Source organism: Papaver somniferum, chromosome 5 (genome assembly GCF_003573695.1).
Source record: "Papaver somniferum cultivar HN1 chromosome 5, ASM357369v1, whole genome shotgun sequence".
Taxonomy (NCBI): Eukaryota; Viridiplantae; Streptophyta; class Magnoliopsida; order Ranunculales; family Papaveraceae; genus Papaver; species Papaver somniferum.
Window position 1 is genome coordinate 109,281,073 of NC_039362.1, and position 22,424 is coordinate 109,303,496.

The following is a 22,424-nucleotide window of genomic DNA, read 5'->3' on the forward strand; positions in this document are numbered from 1 at the left end:
GGGGCTAATCTAGGCCCGTCCTTAATTCTAGCACATCATTATTTTTTTTCATTTCCTTTTTAATTTAGCCCATTATTATCCTGGCGAGATTGGGGTATACCCAATAAGACAAAATCTGGTTATTTTGAAGTAAAAATCAAGCCACTCCTTAACCTTGTATTTTCTAAATGGCTAATATGCCCTTGGTTAATTAACACTAAAATTCTGATTAGGTTAATTAATTGAGTTTAGATTAAAAATTTGAAATTATGAATTCAGTATATTAAACCTTTCATATGTCTTATGAGTTCGATTTCGATCAAAAAATTTGGTTTTGAAAATGCACAAGGCCGGCAAGGTCCACTTTGAATAAGCTGCCGACCAGTTTTCGGCCGGCATGGTCCTCGGATGAAGAACACGCCGACTATCTTGGGCAACAATCTTACGGTCGGCATGTAAATATTTCCTACCATGCCGGCTATCGTAAAGTCGGCATGCACATAATTTATAACACTGCCGGCTGACATGTAGCCGGCATGTTAAGGATTTCTGTCCTTGCCGGCCTAAATTTAAACCAAACAGAAAACAAAATATGGAAGATGTAATTTACTTTATTCATGCGATTTTGGTTAGTACATTGATTGAAACATAAAACCTAATCCTTGTCGACGGAAAAACGAATGCACTTAGCATGTGCATCAAGCCTTTGAACCCCTAGGCGACCCTAGTGGACGAGTTATAGTCTCGTGAGGGCTTACATAGAGGTATACCCACAAAACCTACACTAAAACTTCTAAAACCATCAATCTTCCTTCGACGAAGACGATACCGCATCCAAGTAGTCTGGGTTATCCTCCGGGATTCTTTCGGCCAAGAAGTGATAGCTTGCATCGAATGCGAATGCTTCCCCCTTTACCTCCAAGTAGCGCGCTTTCATGACTTCGTGCTACAAAAATAAACTTACATTTGTTAGTGGTGTTTCATTGGAAGATAAAACAACATGGATCACGTAAAACAAACCACAAAAATACTCACAAATTGTGCAATGGACAAGGTCAAGGGGCGAGTGTTAAAAATCCGAGGTTGGAGAGCTAAAAATGCAAGTATCGCATTTTTAATGACTAGGTGCCTCTCATGCACTTGTTGAACACTTCTTGCATTTGGATTCCCAAAGTCTTGGTTAAATTTGTTGTGTACCCTACCCCAAAAGGTTGTGGAATCCACCCTTTCGGAGGATTGACGTCTAAGTTGTTTTTCCGCATACCATGCTTTTGTGATTGAAAAATCTTCATTTGAATCAAATGAAGTCATTGTTGTTTAGATATTGGGTGAGTTAGATGGATTCTATGATGATATGAGCTTTGGATAGTATATGGAACTATTTGTAGGTTGTTTTGTAGAGAGAAGTAGTGTATTTATAGGATGGTGGCCAAATTTGGCCGTTATAGTGCCCAAGTACAAGTCAATCAATGAAATTGTACTTGCAAAAAAACTTGAATTTTGAATCCGACGGCGAGGTTTGTTTTCTCCAACAGCCGGATAGGTATAAATTTTGTTACCATGCCGACCTGATAAGATTTTAGGCATCATGAGAAAGGTTTTTTTGCCACACATAGCCGACAGGGTCGATAACATACTACCCTTCGGCTAATAAACAACCGGCTAGGTATAAATTTTGTTACCATGCCGACCTGATAAGATTTTAGGTATCAGGAGAAAGGTTTTTTTTCCACACATAACCGACATGGTCTATAACATATTACCTTGCCGCTAGTAAACAACCGGCTAGGTAGGAATCGTATTACCTTGCTGACCTTGGTAACTACACAATTTCTGTTGTCAGGGCCGGCAGTCTGACAATTCACAACCTTGCCAACTCTGGGACAGTCGGCAATGTAACTTAAAAGAAGCATGTCGGCATATGTATTTAAACTTTACATAGCTAAACAAACCATTCATTCAACAACTAGAAATCCAACACTTTTTTTCCAAAATACGAAAACATGTCCCATAAACCTTAAACAAAAATTTGTCCACACCATTAACTTAAAAATTTGTCCACCACAACATAAACAAATAAACTAGGAAAGCATTCATTCACCACGACCACGGCCCCGTTTTGGAACACTACCTTCACCACCAAGACCACTGCTGCTACCTTCACCACCACGACCACTGCTGCCACCTTCACCACCACGACCACTACGAGTCCTATTTTTATCATCCTTCATCTTGGCTTGTGCTTCCCTCCTAGATTTTTCTTTCGCCTTTACTTGAGCCTCAAGTTGCTTGAAAAATATATAGGCATCCTCATTGTCAACATTGCAAGCATAGTCAATGTACTTGATTTGCTCTTCAATCGACAAAGGCTGTCCTCTGTCTTTCGCGCAACACAACACCCTCACAAAGGTCTTCAACTGGTCCTTCTATTTTCAATTAAACAACAAACAATTAATAGAATGATTCGGTAATGCAATCAATCTTAAAATAGTAAAAGCAACTCTAAAATACTTACAAAGAACTTAAGCATTGTTGATGGGTCTTTCGATTCCATCTTCTTCTTACGAGCCAGTTCTTCAGCAGTCATTTTCCTAATCACAGTAGGATGAGCCCAACCCAAGTACCACGTCATGTATCTCTCAGTAGCTTCATGACCGGTGGTCACGTCGTCCAAAAGAGTCACATCGATTTTACGGCGACGTCTGTCATTCCAATGTTCTTGAGTTGGTGTTGGAAGGTAAGCGACGTTCATACTTTTTTGGGAAGTGGTGCAATCAGTCATATCCACAGTAAAGAACGGCTTTGCTTCATCGAAATGAGGTTCTTCTTGGACGTAACCCAATTGTCGCATTACCCGATGTGGATCGTACATTGAAAATCCATCAAATGTAGTCATCAAGGGTCCATAGTATAATGCAAAAACTTCATTTTTCCTCTGGATTAAACCTTGATTTCTATCATCTCGATACGGATCAAATATCACCTCCTCCGCAGTCAATTTGTCGATGGCGTCTCAGAGTTTCATAAGATTTTGCGGCATTTCCTTATCCTGAGTACCCTTAAAACTGTACCTTTGCGCTCTTGGATTATCAAACGCAACACTCTCATCCACTTTGATGTAGGAGTTGCCTTTGAACAAGGTAGGGAAGTGCAAATATATCCAAACCTATGCAAACACAAAGTTTAGTAAGAATCTTATCTTACGAGAATTTCGCAAATATAAATGATTTAGACAATAAAATTACCTGGAAGAAACATGTGTTTCCGTTAACTTTCTTAGTGAGTGCCCTAGAAAATTTTGTCAACTCATTGTTCAAGAAGGCGACCACCGTAGTACCCCAAGAGTACTCACGCATCTTATCTAAGGGATCCAATAGTTGCAAGTAACTGGCCTCGACTTGGTTTCCGGAACTGTCGGGGAAGATACATTTGCCCGGGATGTATAACAAATAATCTGACGCGGTAGCATTGATTCGCACCGGGTTCACCCTTCCTTCCTTATCAAAGATTGTCTGTGTATCCCATAATGTGTCCCTCAACTTCTTCAGATTAAACTTCTTGGTTAGACGACCATCCTTCATCTCAAGAACAGACTCCGTCTGAATCTGATTCCAACCGAACAATTTCTGGCTCAATTTTTAAATATCCTTGAAAGGAAACTTATTATCGAATCCCTCAGTGACTTCTTTTACATCAACCTCGAGGCCTAGAATTTGTTGAGCATCATCGGGAGTTATCGCCATCTCACCAAATGGGAATAACATTGTATCATTCTCTCCGTAGAACCTTTTACAGAATGCAGATACGGTAACTTTATCATGATCAATATTCGACTCTCCACCGCAGGCCACAAACCGGAGTTCTTGACAATCACTTTCACCTCCTCACATTCCTTGTCAAGATCCCAAGTATTAGTCACTGAACATGAAGCTTGGCGCCTTATGAGACGGATGACATGCTTTTGATCCTAAATACCAAAAAAAACAAAATGAAAAGAAATACAAACACTTGACGCAAATTTAAGATAGTTACACACTTGAATAAAGAACAAAGACGGATTGAGATTACTTACAATAGTATTATGGATCGTACTTGCCCATGAGTCTTTGTATCCAAAAAGAACTTTTTCACCATCTGCTGGGGTCCCTTTTGGAGGCTCACCTGGTCTCAGGGAAACCATCAAGTGTTTGGGAGGCATGTGAGAATCAGCTGGTTTAGTGATCACCCTCTTCTTCGTTCCGGTCGAAGTTGAAGCCGAAGCTTCGGTAGGTTCAACAATAGCTAGAGTTTGTTCTCCATATCCTTCTTCTTCTTATTTTTGTTCCTTTTCCTCTTCAACAATTTCATCTTGGGTGATATTCTTACCTTTATCTCCATTACCATCATCATCGCCATCATCATTACCTCCTCCAACATCAGGCCTTTCTTGATCACCATCATCATCATCATTGTTACCTCCTCCATCAGCCGGAATGCTTTCATCAACATCATCATCATCACCTCTTCTACCATATGGAATTGATCGGTCTTCATATGGAGTATCGTCTGAATCACTGGGTTCAGTTGGTTGTTTATAATCATTCGTTATACGGATCTTTGTCGTTCCCGGCACAACGTATGTCCCTCGATGTGTTAAAGTCAAGAGTTTTTCACCAACACGAGGAGGTCTTGAAGGAGGACTAAGAGCTTTCAGATCTTTCTTCTTTGCCTTTTCCAACCTGAACAAGAACAATTAAGAAAAAAAATACAGGTCGGAAGGAGGTTTAACCAATCCGGTGGAACAATGGCCAGAAGGGTCGCCTAAAACATACGTGCCGGCTAAAGTATAGCCGGCAGGGTATCATCAAAATAGCCTGCCGGTTGATGACAAATATGAACACAGTAGAACATGAAATTTTCACATTACAGGTCGGCAAAGTCCATTACCCATACACTGACGGCCAACTAGCAGCCGGCATGGTCTTATATAAATACCTTTCCGGTTTTATAAATTCTAGGCATCAGGAACCAAATATTCAAAACAAGGGGCCGGCAAGGTAAAAACTAATAACATGTCGGCTTCATTAAAAAACTAATGCCGGCAAGGTATACATTTGAATAACCTGCCGGCCCTGCTAGTAGCAGTTACAGATACTAAACAGCCGGCAAGTTCTCAACCTAAGAGCTTGCCGGCCAAACCCTAACTATGAAAAGCCGGCAAAGTCGATAACATAGTACCTTGCCGGCGTCGCAACTGCCAATTCACATTTTCGATTTTTCTGCCCTAATTTAACATGCAAACATCAAATCGAAGTACTGGAGTGAGTTTAAGTAGGCCCTTACTTTCTTAATCGCACCATTTCTTCGTTTTGAGCGGGTTCAATTTCTCCTTCTTCAACCGTGTTTTTCTTCACTTTCTTAGTAACCAAACTTGCAATTCCAGGGTTATACTCATTGGGTTTTCGATTAGCTTCTTTCATACGAGTTGCCCTCCGCCGTTGTGGATCCATTGATGAAGATTAATCGGAGTTTTCGAATCGACGATTTTAACGAATTGATCGACGAGTTTTGGCGGTGGTGGGGGTGATGGAGTCGGTAGGGTTGTGGAGGAGAAGAAGAAGAGAAGAAGATGAAATGAAAAGATTAAAACTAATTTAGGGTAATAGGTTTTTAAAGGGTAAGGGTAGTTTTGTAACTTACCCATTAGGACTCCCCCTAAAATCCTCAAAAAGAGTCCCTTTAAAATTGGGTATACCCCAATTAGTTTGAGTATAACCCAATCACGACAGGATTATTATTAAGTGTCCCAACCAACTTGATATAATTTTAGCTCTTGTAGATTTTAACTTAGAAACAAAATAAATATCTTTTTCTTAACATAATTATAGTAGAAATTTCATTAATTAATACTCGATTCTTTAATAAATTCTCTTAAATAATATTTTAGCCAATCCTGAACCGGGGACAACGTGCCAAATTAATAATTTGTTATAATTATAAATTAATTTTTAACTACCTATATAGATCCCATATGAAATATTAATTAATAATTCACTATATACATATTCAATACTCCAATGTTTTACGAAGATTTCTTGGAAAATGAATTGGTTGTCTTCTGTTTTTTGTTAAAATCAATACCACATCAAAATGAATGAGTGTTGTTTCTCATTAGCCCAGCGAAAAAATATTTAATGTGATTGCCGCTTTAACAACCTCATTTCGTGAAGGGGATCTATTGTAGAACTTTCATCATATTCTTTGCCATCTTTATTAGTTCCCATAACTTTCTCAATTAATTCTTCATCAGTCAACAATTACGTAACTTCACATTCTTCCGGATATTCAGGATATCTTGCCATTCACTAAATTGTGATAACCCAATTTTTAAATCAAATTTTGCAAGTCTTGAGTGATATGACCGTCTAACTGCTCATCTAAACTGTCAAAACATATGTTATCTGTTGATCGAAGTTAAGATATTAATAAATATATAAATTAGTAATTATTAATTTATCGATTAATTAATATCTCGCTTAATTAATAAATTCAGGTGGTCCAACAATATTAGCTTATAGAATTTCTACTGTATATCCAAAAAAAAAATCTGTAAATTAAAAATTGTTTCCATGGTCGCTTTTGTTATTGGTTTTGTTCATTTTAACTACGTTATACGTTGCAAAAAAAAAATTTCGCGGCCTAGTTATTCATGGTTCCGTCCCTACAATTATATAGATATTCATCACATTAAAATGTTGGTGCTAATTCCTAAATGTGATGCGAGGCAATGCATTCACCAGTATCAATAATTCCAAAATAAATATTGTACTAAAAATCATAACCCAAATTCAAAATAATTAACACCCAGAAAAAGGAAAAATTTTAAGTCTTACCCAGTATTTGGCAAATATGCTTCAAAAAAAAAGTATTTGGCAAAGAAAAGAGTGCATCAATAGAGGACTCATGTTTAGCATTGGAAGAAATTTTTAGGTTCTCTTCTCAGCATCCTTGTACTGTACAACATGATTTAAGAAACACTTATGTCTCTTCTCGTCTTTTTTAGCCTCCCCCAATTCCACATTTGCCATGTCATACATACATATTTATTTCAAATCAGCATCCCTACAACAGAACAATCAAACACACCACGACGCATAACATGCCATAATAATTGTACAATTCAAATCTCTTAAGATATCTGTCCCATACAAATGACATGATACAACTATCCAAGAAATTATAAAAATTAACCACCCTGCTGGGTTTAAATCGTGTCTTCGAAGATACAGGTCTAATTTCATAGAAAGACATGGTTCTAAAGGCTTTGGGTTAACACACCCCTATTTTAGTCGAGCAATTTTTCTTCTACATTCCATTTTCTTCTATAATTTTAAAATTTTGAATGTAATTATATGTAATATCAACAAATTAGCAATAGCATTAACATTTCACCAATGTTTTTTTTTTTTTTGAAGGAAACAAATTTCGTTGCTATTAATTGTCATTCAAGATGATATGTTGCATAATACAATTGGTTGGTTCATCAAAGGATCACCATCTGTTTACATTGTTTGAGATTGGTATTGAGCTAAATCATGCGCAATATAATTTACGTCTCTAGAAACTGATGTGAAACGAACTTCACAAATGTTCTACTCATTTGAACATACATCTATGTCATATGACAGCTAACTTACAAAATTACTAAAATTATGCACCCTATAACCATGACTACTAAACTGTAGGCAGGGGTTCCGTAAAATGTGTCATTGTAAATACATAAAGCTTCAATTTTTGCACGATACGATGGGAAGCATCAATCTGTTTTCACTGATTACACATGCAAAAACACAAAGCATGACCAAAACAATCAGAACAATTTTAACCAACAATGTGGATCAACCCACTCCACGTCTTCATACTCAAACAAACGTGAATTTCAACTGGTTCACCCTTTGTTGTATTCGATAACTACACTCCATGCTTGTAATTATGATGCATTTTCCCATACTACGTCTGACATTAGTACATTACATCCCAAATTATAAAAAATGATCTAATGTTCTCAACTTGTACATATCAATAAAGTCTAGCTCTTTGTAGGCTGAAAATTTTTGCTAATGGGAGCAAAGTAATTAAATTAAGATTTTTCTATCCATTAAACCATAATCATGAAGTTTGACCACCAGAAGACCTCTTGGCTCTAAGCAATCACGTGACCTTCATTGGTCCAAAATCTTGTTGTTGACAATGGTTAGTTTCTATACCAAAACTTTATGTACAAATCCATATCTCCGCGCTCTATTATCATACACAACACTTCTCCTCTCCAAAATTGCTACCACTTTCCTAACGGAATTTTCCGAATTCCTACGATCAAAGATTAATTTTTAAATAACAATAAAAAGAAAACAAAACACATTAAGGAATGAGTCTTACCTTTAAGTTTCATGATGTGTAGTCCGTCAAAGAGAATTCAAAGTGAAGGACCCTAGATCGACTACACATATAAAGGTCAAGCCAATCGAAATATACTAACAATTACGTTGAAATAGTAAAAGAAAAAGAAAGAAAAAACAAATAATTTTGTTATTAAAGTAAGAGTTACACACAAATGGATTTCATGGAATCGGAAGTTAAAAAACGGGGGTCTAACAACACCACCCAATATTTCGCTTAGCAATCTGTATGGACAAACTCCAATATACTTTTTATGAGAATCAACTAGACAGTCAGACTCAATCAATAAAAATATATATCAAAGAGTTTATATCTCAATCTCTCGATTTGATCTTTACTCAAGCAAATAGAAATATGCGAGTCTTTATCAAAGAGACATAACTTGGACGGTACCAAAGACCAATATCCAAGGATCAATCAACTACAATCAACAACCAAAAGTTGGATTAGAGAAGTTGATGATCTTCACGCACAACCTGTATTATTTCAATTATATAAAATATAATGCGGAAAAAAAATAACACAGACACCAGAAATTTTGTAAACGATGAAACCGCAAATGCAGAAAAACCCCGGGACCTAGTCCAGATTGAATACACATTGTATTAAGCCGCTACAGACACTAGCCTACTACAAACTAACTTCGGACTGGACTATAGTTGAACCCCAATCAGTCTCCCACCGATCCAAGGTACAGTTGTACTCCTACGCCTCTGATCCCAGCAGGATACTGCGCACTTGATTCCCTTAGCTGATCTCACCCACAACCAAGAGTTGTTGTAACCCAAAATCACAGACTTGATAATATCAGATCTGTCTCACACAGAAAAGTCTATAAGAGGATAAATCTGTCTCCCACAGATAAAACCTAGGTTTTGTTCCGTCTTTAGATATAAAATCAAGGTAACAAGAACCAATTGATCTTCCGGTCTTATATTCCCGAAGAACATTCTAGATTAATCAATCACCTCTCTACAATCCTTCTTGACTACACAAGCGGATTGTCGAGGAATCACAAACAGTGAGACGAAGATGTTTGTGACTTCTTTATCTTGCCTATCGGAGAACTCTCACGATCTCAAGTCAATCAATCGATTGTACTTGTACGATAGAAGATGCAAGATCAGATCACACAACTACGATAAAGTAGTATCGGTCTGGCTTCACAATCCCAATGAAGTCTTTAAGTCGTTAACCTGATTTTAGATAAGAAAATCAAAGTTTAATGGAGATCGACTCTAGCGGGCGCACTAGTAGCACACAAACGTGTGAGGATTAGTTTTGCACAATGCTATATGTCTCCTTTATATAGCCTTCAAATCAGGGTTTGCCTTAGTTACAAAGCAATCCTTATTCACCGTTAGATGAAAACCTGATTTAGATTCAAGCTAATATTTCTCAACCGTTAGATCGAAAAACCTAGCTTGTCACACACATTTTGGTAGACGTTTACTGGGTTCGTGAAAACCATGCCCAAACGTGTATGTGTATGTTGATTCAACATAGTAACCCAAAGAGGTTAACCATATGAGCATTTCATATTAACCTTGTTCCTCTTCACCATAACTAGTTCAATTGACTCAAATGAACTAGTGAAAGTGTTGTTCAATTGCTATGAGATCTTATGTAACTACACAAGACACAATTGAAACAAAGATGATTCGATTGAATCGGCTCATGAACATTATAGACACGGTTTGCATAAATCATTCCTTAGTAATTTAATGCTTCATGTCCAGAGCACATCTTTAGATCATAACCTCTTAAGTTCACAAACAAGTTCGCAGACTTAAGTTAATCGGCTGAGTTTTCCAAACTCAGCAGAAATTCTCGGAAAGAGAACTTCCGCCAGTTCGCAGACTGGGTTCGCGGACTTAGCACACAAACGAGTTTTGGGAAATCCCAGCAAAACTTCTCAGCCGAGAACTTCCGTCAGTTCGCGGACTGAGTCTGCGAACTAGGTTCGCGGACTTGGCAAGCCAATTCCACAATCCTCCCGATTTCTCTTGATCAACAAAGTTCGAAAACTTCGGTTCAAGGAATACATGGTTATGTAATCTAAACTCTCATTTCAACCATTGAGACATTCTCAGAGGACGCTATGTAGCCGTTATTCACAGACCGATTCACGTCAGAGCAATTCTCAAAGTGATTGAAACTTTTCATGACTTTCGTCACTAGGTGAAGATAAACTTGATCAAAGCGAAACTCTTTACCAACACACGATTTCAAGATAAAAGATAAGCAATGAATGCTCATCTCGAAATGTCAAATGTGTATGATCTAGTCTATATAGCATACGACTTTTGTCTCATAAGAAGTAGGATATAGAAGAGATAGACTTTTGAGTGATAGATAAGTTCAAGTCTCCACATACCTTTTTGTTGATGAAGTTCCACGGTTCCTTGTATAGATCTTCGTCGTTGTATGATGAATCACCATGAAGTCCTTGAGCTCAACTACACATTTCTATCCTATTCCGAGACTTAGCTATGTAGGATAGAAATCAAGACTTATAGTTTTGATCACTAACATTGACAAACATGCTTGAGATAGAAACGCATGCGAGGTTGACCGAGATATGCTCTAACAATCTCCCCCTTTGTCAATTTTAGTGACAAAACTATTAATACATATGGAATACAAAAAAGATAAACTTTAGTGGCTCCTATTCCATAGTCTAATCTTCAACGTTCCTTGAAATCTTCGTCCTTCCAAGTACTCCAATGATCCCAAAGGTTGTAAGTTTAGCACCATCATTGTTGAAGATCCGTAGCTATAACAATGAGAGAAATCGAGATTCTCGATCATTATTATACAGTGTCATAATATTATTATATAACATCAAAGTGCAATTGTATCACGACTTTAACAATAATACTACGGTGATATGTATCACTCCCCCTTAGTCAATACTCCATCTCGATCATGGAAACCACTCCCCCTTACACAATGATCCGAAAACCATATGTATTTGTAGTGTGAACTATAATATTTCTCCCCCTTTTTGTCAATAAAATTAGCAAAGGTACAAGAATGGGATCATAATGAAATTTCCACAAGAGACATTTCATGACCAAAAGAAAAAATACATACCAACTTAATTTAGATGCAATCTAATAGCCGAAGCTAACAGCATTCATCAAGGAGTTTTAAGATACAAGATAACCCCTATAAAATTCCACAGCCACACTCCCCGCAAGATATTACCATTAAGCACAAGTTCAAAAGAACTCTCACGCATTTGATGTCATTCCCGAGAGAACAACAAGAGCGACCTTAATTTCGAAAGAAAAGAAGGATTTTATATTGGACACCAAAAACCATAGGAATGATTTTCTATATCCAAAGCTCAACCAAATTAACTACAAGTAAACCCATGATTAATTTAATTGGAATACGCAACTAAATCAAACCGCAAAAGTGATCAATTTAATTGAAAGTGCTCAACATAAATAAACTCACGGAGCTACGACTAAGTCAATCACACATAGATGACTAACTTAACCGTTCAAATACTCAACATAAGAAAAACCTTACGGAATATATGAGTACATTAACCAAAGAACATGGTAGTGTAGCCTTTCATATACTCAACACAAGAACTTGTGGAATATATGAAAACTCAACTAGATTAATTACAAGAGAACCTATAATTAATCTAATTGGAATAAAAATAACCAAACTAATCACTGAAGTAATCAATTTAATTATTTTGGGCTCAACATAAAAGAACTTATAGAACCCCTACTAAGTTCATCATAGAATATGACAACCTTAGCCGTACATGTACTCGACATAAGAAAGAAAACTTATGGAGTACAAACTAAATAACCAAACAGGTTGATTAATTTAGTTCTTAATGCTCGACATATAGCATCTTATGGAACAACCAACAAAGCCAAGGTAAATCGACTTAGTTGTAAGGTGCTCAACATAGGACACACAATGGAACCTTCACGGTAAAACATAATAAAATGGATCAATGAAGATCAATACCGTGGATAACATACAAGGGTCTATTCTATTTTCCATCATAACGACATAATAAACTTTATCCTTGTTGAACAAAAGATTTTATCCTATTTTCCATCAAACTAATGATTACATAGGCTTAACTTTTGTAATTGTCAAAAGTCCATTCGTCCTTTCATCAATACGAATATCAATTTATGAACGACTTTACTTTTGACACAATATGGGACCTTCAAGTTCACGGATGCAAACAATACATATCCCATAAACAACTGCAATATCACAAAATCATAAAGATTAATACTGCAATAACAATCTTTGCCCTTAGAAGGTAGAATCAATCTTTTTCGCACGTATTTATACCAAGAGTGGTTACCAAAAGCGTATAAAAATATTTCCTTAACAAAGAAGAACATACAAAGTCATTGACGACTATGCATCATAGTTCACATGAGATGATTGTGAACACTCAAGAATATATAGCAGTGTGAACTACTACCCATTCTCGAACTTCCTTCTTTGTGATTCACCAATATCACTCTTGTAACAGCCACAAAATAGCTTAGAATATGATTTCTTTAAGAATCCCAGTGCCCAAGTCCAAGAGAATAGAACAAGTGCAACGAACAGAGCAAACACTAAAAAACAAGAGATAGGAAAAAGACCAATATTAACTCATCCAAATTCAACAATTCTCATCTCCATTTTGAATAATTCAATAAGGAAGATAATTCAAAAAGAATGAGGTAAATCCGAGTTCGGACGAAGAAGTTACGGCCAAAACAAGTTTACCGAATATCGACGTCAAGTATGCATACGGGTTTGCGAACTTAAACTCCTGGATTTTGATTTTGAATGCTGTTATGCATACGGGGTATGAGTACCATGTAGTCCAAACATCCCGAACTATTATTTTCAAACCTAAACATTTAAGAACCTTAAACACAGATCAAGTTAGGTAGAAATGAACGATAAGCAAGATTATTATAAGTATTCTAAGCAAATAAAAGTACAAATCTTGCTCAAGTTTATAGACATACCGTTTTAGATGAATCCAATCGAATTCTACCGCCTTACCGAATATAATCTGTGTGCCCCAATTCTTGTGCTTCCCGCACTGTATACAAAGCAGGGAATTCCTTGGTGAGGATGCACTTCCAACACAATCAAGTTGCGTTAGGGTGAACAAAGTCTTGCTCACCACAAGTGACCATTGGATTATCATGAAAGAGATCACTTTTAGAACCTTTCACATCCAAATCCATCTTCCCAAAGAAGTGTTTAAGTTCCATCATCATGGATACTGCTTTCTCCATAGTCATGGAACTTTCTGGGAGATCATTCCTTTTCACACTCAAACCATCATTGACTTTCTTTGGTATCCACTTCTGAGTGCGTTTAGGAACGAACGAAACCTTCTTCCCATTACTCTCTTCAAGATTTTCCGAAAGAGAATTGGATTGACTATCATTTTGCAAGTTAGTCTTTCTCCAATTGGAAGCATCAGATCTTGTCTTCGTCTTTACGAAGTTATCCTTTTGATAACCATTACGATTGTGAAAAGGCTTCATATGATGTTTATAGGCAAATCTAGATTTATCACAACACTGATTCCTTTGCCTAAAGGTTGGATGTTTACAACCCTTAATGTCAAGAGTGTTAGCCTTAACATATGATCCCGGTTTAACAACTTCTTTTGACACCAAAACAAGAATTTCATGAAGTTTTTCATTCCTTAACGACATCTCCTTTCCAGGTGACCGTTGTTTCCACAATAATGACAAATATAAGGAACGTTCTTACCCGGATTCATGTGTGCTGGTTTTGGAGGTTGATATACTTTGCTCTTTTGAACCTTAACTGCCGGAGAAGGTATTTCACTTTTCCCATCAATGAAACCTTTTGTTGAGAAGAATCACTAGCTTTGAAAAATTTTACCTCTTTGCTAGTACTTGGAGCATTTATTTCCTTATAGCCCAATCCTCGTGTATCACGATGATTTTTAATTGCTCCTAGCATAGTGGTTAATTTGCTTGAACTAGTATTGAACTTTTTCAAGTCATCTTCCAACATCTTGATTTTATCAAGAGCAGCAGCTAAATCAGCTTCAAGGCGTTTTTCTCGAGCGCTTTCTCTGTTGTCAAAACTTGTTTGCTGGGAGTTAAACCTTGCTTCAGACTCTGCAAATTTCTCTTCCAAGAAAAAGTACTTTTGATAAAGATTATCACATTCAAGTGACTTCATACATAGGTTTTCCTCAGAATCCTTGAGGATCGATTCGCAAGAACGATTCGAAAAATAAACACCTGCGTAACATCTTCTCAATTTCTTGTTTTCTCGACAGAGAGGAATCAGAAGAGGTGAGACATGAGAAGTTGGAATCTTCTTCATTTTCCATGAATCCAAAAACTTAACATACTCTGAGACTTCCTCATCAACATCTCTATCAATATCTGAATCACCTTCATCAGAAAGTCCATCCAACTGTTCTTCTAGGAGAGTTTCCCAATCAACAGTTTTTACATCAAGAGAATGTTTAGATATTGACTTAGATGTGACAGTTCTCTCAGGTGAATCCAAGCTTTTAGAATCATCTGGTAATTTCTGAACTGGTACGTTATTAGAGATAGACTCGTCCATAATCAGATTGCTACAAACACAGACTTATAAGGTCTTTAACGTGTTTGCCTGCTCTGATACCAATTGAAAAAGCGGGGGTCTAACAACACCACCCAATATTTCGGTTAGCAATCTGTATGGACAAACTCTAATATACTTTTTATGAGAATCAACTAGACAGTCAGACTCAATCAATGAAAACATATATCAAAGAGTTTATATCTCAATCTCTCGATTTGATCTTTACTCAAGCAAATAAAAATCTGCGAGTCTTTATCAAAGAGAGATAACTTGGACGGCACCAAAGACCAATATCCAAGGATCAATCAACTACAATGAACAACCAAAAGTTGGATTAGAGAAGTTGATGATCTTAATGCACAACCTGTATTATTTAAATTATATAAAATATAATGAGGAAAAGAAATAACACAGACACCAGAAATTTTGTTAACGAGGAAACCGCAAATGCAGAAAAACCCCGGGACCTAGTCCAGATTGAATACACACTGTATTAAGCCGCTACAGACACTAGCCTACTGCAAACTAACTTCAGATTGGACTATAGTTGAACCCCAATCAGTATCCCACCGATCAAAGGTACAGTTGTACTCCTACGCCTCTGATCCCAGCAGGATACTTCGCACTTGATTCCCTTAGCTGATCTCACCCACAACCAAGAGTTGTTGTAACCCAAAATCACAGACTTGATAATAAACAGATCTGTCTCGGACAGAAAAGTCTGTAAGAGGATAAATCTGTATCCCACAGATAAACCCTAGGTTTTGTTCCGTCTTTAGATATAAAATCAAGGTAACAGGAACCAATTGATAATCCGGTCTTATATTCCCGAAGAACAGCCTAGATTAATCAATCATCTCTCTACGATCCTTCCTGACTACACAAGCGGATTGTCGAGGAATCACAAACAGTGAGACGAAGATGTTTGTGACTTCTTTATATTACGTATCGGAGAACTCTCATGATCTCAAGTCAATCAATTGATTGTACTCGTACGATAGAAGATGCAAGATCAGATCACACAACTACGATAAAGTAGTATCGGTCTGGCTTCACAACCCCAATGAAGTCTTTAAGTCGTTAACCTTATTTTAGAGAAGAAAATCAAAGGTTAATGGAGATCGACTCTAGCGGGCGCACTAGTAGCACACAAACGTGTGGGGATTAGTTTTGCACAATGATAGATGTCTCCTTTATATAGCCTTCAAATCAGGGTTTTGCCTTAGTTACAAAGCAATCCTTATTCACCGTTAGATGAAAACCTGATTTAGATTCAAGATAATATTTCTCAACCGTTAGATCGAAAAACCTAGCTTGTCACACACATTTTGGTAGACGTTTACTGGGTTCGTCAAAACCATGCCCAACGTGTACGTGTATGTTGGTTCAACATAGTAACCCTAAGAGGTTAACCATGTGAGCATTTCATATTAACCTTGTTCCTCTTCACCATAACCACTTCAATTGACTCAAATGAACTAGTTAAAGAGTTGTTCAATTGCTATGAGATCTTATGCAACTACACAAGACACAATTGAAACAAAGATGATTCGATTCAATTGAATCGGCTCATGAACATTATAGCCACGGTTTGCATAAAGCATTCCTTAGTAATTTAATTTTTCATGTTCAGAGCACATCTTTAGATCATAACCTCTTAAGTTCACAAACAAGTTCGCGGACTTAAGTTAATCGGTTGAGTTTTCCAAACTCAGCAGAAGTTCTCGGAAAGAGAACTTCCGCTAGTTCGCCGGACTGAGTTCGCGGACTTAGCACACAAACGAGTTTTGGAAAATCCCAGCAGAAATTCTCGATCGAGAACTTCCGTCAGTTCGCGGACTTGGCAATCCAATTACACAATCCTCCCGGTTTCTCTTGATCAAAAAAGTTCGAAAACTTCGGTTCAAGGAATACATGGTTATGTAATCTAAACTCTCATTTCAACCATTGAGACATTCTCAGAGGACGCTATGTAGCCGTTATTCACAGACCGATTCACGTCAGAGCAATTCTCAAAGTGATTGAAACTTCTCATGACTTTCGTCACTAGGTGAAGATAAACTTGATCAAAGCGAAACGCTTTACCAACACACGATTTCGAGATAAAAGATAAGCAATGAATGCTCAGCTCGAAATGTCAAATGTGTATGATCTAATCTATATAACATACGACTTTTGTCTCATAAGAAGTAGGAGATAAAAGAGATAGACTTTTGAGTGATAGATAAGTTCAAGTCTCCACATACCTTTTTGTTGATGAAGTTCCACGGTTCCTTGTATAGATCTTCGTCGTTGTATGATGAATTACCATGAAGTCCTTGAGCTCAACTACACTTTTCTATCCTAGTCTGAGACTTAGCTATGTAGGCTAGAAATCAAGGCTTATAGTTTTGATTACTAACATTGACAAACATGCTTGAGATAGCAACGCATGCGAGGTTGACTGAGCTATGCTCTAACAGGAAGTTCCATGAAACCAGAACATTAAAGTGAAGATTCATAAACACCTAACTGTAGAAGGTAAAAATATAAAGAGGAAAAAGGAGCAAATCCTGAATTGTACTAACATCAAATGGTATGCAAAACCTGAATTGCAGAAGGTATCATGCCCAGAGATAGACCAGCTGTAATAAATATCCTCATACATTTTCCAGTTTTGTCTGTTCCACAAAACAAAACACTTTAAAGTTTCTTATTACAGCAGGATTGACCTGCATAAACATATGAATATTATGAGCCTGGAAAATAAAATCATCGTTTGGAAACAGGATGAACAATTCCCCTTTATTCACCTGCAAAATAAAACGACATAAAAGTTTAACCATTAACTCCAGATCCTGAGGACTCCCAAATTCAATGTTATTGGATTTGTTCCAACAATTCAGAATTACACATATAGATAATGTAGTGAACATCTTATGACGATTTACATAATTTATCTCCTGTTAGCCTTTTTTCGCAGCATTGATCTGTTTGCACCATCAAAATAAACCTTAGTCATATACATATAGAGATAAATACATATATAGCGAGACAAAAACAAATAATAGTATGCAAAAGAGATCAGGGAGAAGTCCATCAGAAGCAGTACCAGAGGATGGGTCTAAAAGAAAAATACCTAAAAGGTCGATCAGTTTTTGAGTACTAATCTTGCGGTTCATAGTAGAATGAAGTTTACTATAATCCATTAGTGTTGACGTATCAATGGAGTATAAAACAAAGAGAACCTCTATTGCTTAGCAAAGGAACAAAACACATTGAAATAAATTGTTTCTCCTTACCATGATGCTTCAAAAGAACCAAATTTCTCCAAACCGGTACTCAGGATCCTTCACCGGTATCAGGAAACCTCACTACCGTTATTAATTCCAATCGATGGGTATGTACAAAATAATAACCAAAATAAATTAAAAAACAAAAATACAAAACCATGTATTGCAAGAAATAAAAAAGAGTATCAAAGAAATCAACTAAAGACTCGAAGGAAAATGCAACATCAAAATCACATTTTTTTTAATGCTTTATATATAGTCGACCTATACCCACAAAATTCCACGAAAAAAAGCCTTTGTGAATTTATCAAATTATGTGTAAGTTAATTCGGGAATCTAGAATTTCTATTTACGTTAAATTCATCGTATTTCCTTGCACATATGAGTCTCATATTTCTTTCTTAAAGTTGAATATACGGAATATCAAAAATAAAAGCTCACAGATTTGTTTCAAAAAATATACCAAACTTTCCCGGTCTCCATCCATTATATATTCAACAGGATACGCAAAAATAAAATAAAAAATAATTTATAGTTAAAATCTTGGTATAAAAATAAAAATATGGAAATTGATAAGATTATTTCAAAGATTTTTCGTATACAACTCAAAACAGCTTAAAAAAAAACAAATCCATGCCCTGAAAAAAAAATATTTCCATTTATTCTTTTTATACTTTTTTAAATTAAGATGTTGGTATAAAAATCAAAATATGGAAATTAAGATAAGAAAAGGTTAAAACTTTAATTAAGGAAAAAAATATTAACGTAGCAGAATCTAAACAAAATATGGAGAAAATATCCTAAAAATATTTCCATTTATTTTTCTTATTTACGTCCGTCAAATTTTGTAATTTTTCTTTGATTAAAATTTTGGCATTAAAAAAATGGAAATAATCGTGGAAGAAACAATTTATGGAAATTAATAATATTTTCGGCATAAAATATTCTCACTAAAAAAAATATTCCACAGTTTCAAAAATTTAAGTCTTACTCCCTCCGTTTCAGAAAGACAGTCCGCTTTGACTTTCTCAAAATATTAAGGAGACCATATTATTTTACTTGACTACCCTTAGTTACTTACCTATTTTATTTTAATAGAATGCCAGCAATAAAGTCAATCCAAAATTGTTGTGAAAATTATACATACGAAATATAAAAGGAAAATTTAAAAGATATCGAATTTATGAAGTATAAACTTTATAAGGAATTTAATTTTTAGAGTTAAATGTATATTTCCTTAAAAGGAATGAAGGATATATTTGTTTCCTCAATTATACTAATTTCTTTAATATTTTATATTGGGTCACGTTAAAAATGGATTTATGATTATAAAGAATTCAATGGTATATTAGAGAGTTCATTGAAAAAGTATGACTATAAACAGAAGTTGGACACAATTTTGAAACTGACGAAAAAGGAATAGAGGACGGTCTTTCAGAAACAAAGGGAGTAATTTTAGAAAAAAATCTTAAAGTCCGGATTTTATTAAAATAATGTAAACATGGTGTAAGAATTTTGCTAAAATTTCAGCCAATCAGGATCAAGGGTTTCGTCTACCTACCACAAAAAAAGAGGGTGGACGCAACCACTAAATTTGGAGCATCGGATCGAATCTATTTAATTAGAAATTGACGGCCACGAAATGTAAGGAGGCTAACTTGTATTTCGGCCAATCAGGAGCGAGGGTTTTGTTCACCAGCCAATGGGAGGGGAGGTAAGCGCAATTATCGACGTGGTGTGAGAGATGTGATTGGGGGTTTAGGTTGTTGATTTATTTTTATTATTTGCAAATTAAATGAAATGGTATATAAAATACTTTGAAAATAAAAAATAATAATATTAAAGAATAAAATATAATAATGAAAGTTGATTGTATACAAATTTAAGGGTAACTTTTGTCATTTATAAAATAAAATATGGATAAAAAAGATAAATCAAGCATTAAATTTAGGTGGGACCACAACTTATGCTTTTGTAGCTTTTAAAAGCTCCTCCTCCTCAGCTTTTAAAAGTTGAGGAATTTGAGAAGTGCTTTAGATAAAAAGCACTTTAATTTTTTTTTACCAAACACTAATGTGAAAAATATTGACATATATAGGTTTTGAAAGTGCTTTTGGAAAAATAAAAGCATTGCCAAACCCAACCTAAGAGTGCCCATGGATCCTCCCTCTTTAACAAATTACTCTATACAAAAGCCATTGTGCAATTGCAGAAATTAGTGGGGAGTCAAAGGTATAGATAAAGAATGATTTTCTAGGGACCATGGTTTTTTTGAGGGGACCATGGTTTTATTAGGCCACCTTCCCTATAGTGATAAAGGGTGTCCTAAAACGTTGAAATGACTAACTTACCCTTAACCTAATTTAATTTAAAACCAACCTAATAACCACCTATATATACATAACCACCACCTCCTCCCACCACCACCGCCCACCGCCGCCGATTACCACCACCACCACCTCCGATTATCACCACCACCAACCACCGATTACCACCACCACCGCCCACCACCGCCGATTACCACCACCACCACCTCCGATTATCACCACCACCAACCACCGATTACCACCACCACCTCCTCCCACCACCACCACCGTCTATTTAAGAAATGTAACAACATCAATGCAATCACAATTAAGTTCTGTTACATGATAATTTTATCGAGTATAAAAGATGCCAGCCGCAGCCTGATTCTGCCATGGGACCACTCTGGAGATATTTTCCAACAAACCCTTCACTTTAATTTGATTTTGATTGCTTCAATCGAATAGAAATCATCAAAATAGGGTTTTATTAGGAGTTACAGAGCCATGTTCGGTTAGGCCGATTTTCCAAAAAACCCTAGTTTACTAACCGAACTTCTTGAAAATGAAGAACACGAAGAACAGTTCAGTTTTATTGGATTTAAAACTAAGTCACCGAACTCTCTGTTCGGTTGTTTCACAAAAAATTTTAGAACTACAAAGTAACCGAACTCCACCCTTAGAACCTAAAAAAAAAACAAATCCAGTCTAACCGAACTGTGTTGTTGTGACCACTATTTTGAGTTCCAAAATAACCGAACTTAGTCAATAGAGTTCGGTTTTTTCGCAAAAAATTTTAAAACTACAAAGTAACCGAACTTAGCCAATAGAGTTCGGTTGATTCGCAAAATATACTTTTAACCGAACTCCTTGTATTAGAACAACAGAAGTCCATAAGTTCGGTTCCTTCGCAAAATAAGGATATCACCGAACTTTAGTTTACGAAAACAATGAGAAGTCCACAAGTTCGGTTCGTTCGCAAAAATGTTAAGTTTTCTTTGTAACCGAACTCTACCTTTGAAACTTCGTAACCGAACTCTACCTAATTCGCCAAGAAATAAATTTCGTAGTAACCAAACGTTTGCCTAATTGCATATATGCATATATAAGCCCAGTTCGGTTGATTCGCAAAATATGTTGAAGTTTGCGAACCAACCGAACACACAAGATGTACCCAAATAAATTGTTAAGTTCAAAGTTCGGTTACCTACCATTTTATCCTAGGTAACCGAACATTACACTGTACGACCAAAACCTCCATTAACGAGCGAGTTCGGTAACCTGCGTGTTTGGAAAACGTAACCGAACTACACTTTCAGGTGTGTTCGGTTACATGTTCTTGACATATGGTAACCGAACTGACCCAAATCTATATAAAAATTTTCATTAATTTTGAAAGTTTGGAGAAATTTAAGCAACATTATCTAAGTTTGAAGCACACCTGAGTACCCAAATACCTTTCCTCCGGTTATGGTTGGTAAAATCCATAGTTTTTCATGTTTTCCTTCTTCATCTTCTCTAACTTTACTCTCTCAATAATTCTACTTCTTTAAAAAAAATCATCTGATTTTTTGATCTCACTAATTATCTTTAACTTAATCATCTCACTAATCATTACACTAACTATTATTAACACTAACTAATCATCACCCAAAATTAATCAGGAGGGTAATTTAGGTATTAATATAAATATCCAGATAAGGGGTGACCTAGATTTACTTCTAATGTCTTTACCCAAAATAAAACCATGGTCCCCCAAAAAAACCATGGTCCACAAAAAATCGTTCTAGATAAAGCTCTTCAGCCTGAAACCTAG